Source organism: Atta colombica, unplaced genomic scaffold (genome assembly GCF_001594045.1).
Source record: "Atta colombica isolate Treedump-2 unplaced genomic scaffold, Acol1.0 scaffold321, whole genome shotgun sequence".
NCBI lineage: Eukaryota > Metazoa > Arthropoda > Insecta > Hymenoptera > Formicidae > Atta > Atta colombica.
The window spans coordinates 745,208-747,403 of NW_017259428.1; positions in this window are offsets into that span (position 1 = coordinate 745,208).

The following is a 2,196-nucleotide window of genomic DNA, read 5'->3' on the forward strand; positions in this document are numbered from 1 at the left end:
TTAAAAATTACTTACAAATTTTATACAAATTTATTTTTACTAAGATCTTAAAAAAAAATACATAATTGTTTTAAGAGAATATATATAATTATTTTAGAGAATATATAATTATTTTATAGAATTATTTGCTAGAATATAAAATGATTTAAATCATTTTATTTAACAATGATTTAAAAATAATCATTTTTTAATCAATGTCAAATTAAATGTCAATTTAAAAACATGCAAAAAAAGGTTAATTTTACACAAGTAAAATATAATATTTACCGCAAGGTTGCTCCACCGGTGCCTGATGTCTCTTCCAGACCTCCTCCTCCTCTCAGAATATGATTAACATTTCGCACAGGACACTCGCGTAAAACACTCGCGAATAATAAAATATAATCGCGCGCGGACTATAACTTGAGTCCGATAACTTGAACGGCACTCCCGAAACGTTGCGACGAACCGGCTGCGGTTCGTTCATTTTTAAATCGGCGGTGAAGGTACGTTAGCTTCCTCGTTGGATTTTTACACGAAGAGAATGATTTTACTCAATAAAAATTTATCTAAAAATTTATCTAAATATCTTATATTCAGATATCTAAAAATTTTTAAATACTTGAGAAAAAAACGTTCTTTTCGTGTAAATATCCTCTGAGCCCTCCCACCACAAGATCGTACCCGTGAGAGGGAAGATAATCTGAAAAATATAATATATAACTATTATCTATATTACTATGCAATCGGTTAACTTTTAGAAATCAAGAATATCACGTCTGCAATTCGTTATCATTGCGAAATAAAGTCAGAGCAGATAAAAGGGTTGAATCTTTTACTTAGACATAAATGATTAGAGTCTAGAATGAAATAGGCTAGAGATTAATAAAAACGAAAAACGTTTCTTTTATTACCGATAAATAGTTACGGTTAATTTTTAAACGGATCTCCGTATCGAAAGGTGCTCAAAAAAAAACTTATTAATTATTAAATCATATTCATTGTAAAAGCAGGAATTGCGATTTTTTTGCACGAAAGTATTCATATTATTAACATTGTTTTTTTATAAATTTTATATCGTGTGTGATACCGTTCGTATAGACAAGTAGCCGTGTCGCGTGCCGCTCTTCTTTACATTTCTTTTGAAAAATATAATCGCGAAAAATGCTAGATATAATACGAAAGTTTATTTCATGAATATTCACATAATATGATTGCTAGTATAATTAATTATTATCATAAAGCTTCGTATTATATTTTTTTCGATTTTTTGCGATTACGTTTCAAAAGGGAATGTAAAGAAAAGCGGCACAACTACCTGCCTGTACGAATTTCGGTAAGACAATGACTGTATGGTAACTACGTATAAACATAACGCGCCGTTCCGTGCCACCCCGTACCATCCCCACTTCAAGGTCGCGCGCCGGTTGTCTAACTGTCGAAATATTACGCGTATTACAAAATTAGTAAAATAATCTATTCGTTTTAATATTCTTCGATGAATATTACGACGATGCTTTATTATATGATTTACGTTTTTTTTTAATTCGTTACGCACACAACTCATTTATATCTTAGGCCGATATTCATAGTGCCAGAACTTATATTCAAGACTCTTAAGTACAATTTTAAGAAGTCACGAATCAGAGGGCTGTATTAGTGCCTTAAGACATTACTTAAGACAGTCTTGAAATAAGAATGGACTGTGAATACCGCTCTTAGAGCCATATCTCTAATTTATATATCTCTGTAAATGTGTAACATGAATTCTATTTATACCCATTATTATATTTAGTCCAAAAATGTTTTATAATTTAAAAAATGTTTGCATTTATATAATGAATGTATAACTTATTATTCATATTCATTTGAATGTAAATCATCAAAGAGAGTAATAAAAATTGAGATATAACTCTTAGTACACACCTTAGGTTTGAGCAACATTACTATTTGAGCATCCTTACGTAATTAATCGTCAATTCGTGAATATTTAATTTTCGTAGATTAAGGTGCGATGTCCAGAGCAATTATAGCACACGTCTGTCTCCCTTCGCGCTCGCCGAGCGAATGCCGAAGTGATGACGTAGTCAACCATCGGGCCGCTCCCCTCTCGTTTTCGCCGCGCGATCGTCTCCTTTTTCCGGGCGCCGTTTAGATTATTGCGCATGAAAAATATTAATAGTTTATTCAATTATACGCATTTTGATAAACAGGTAT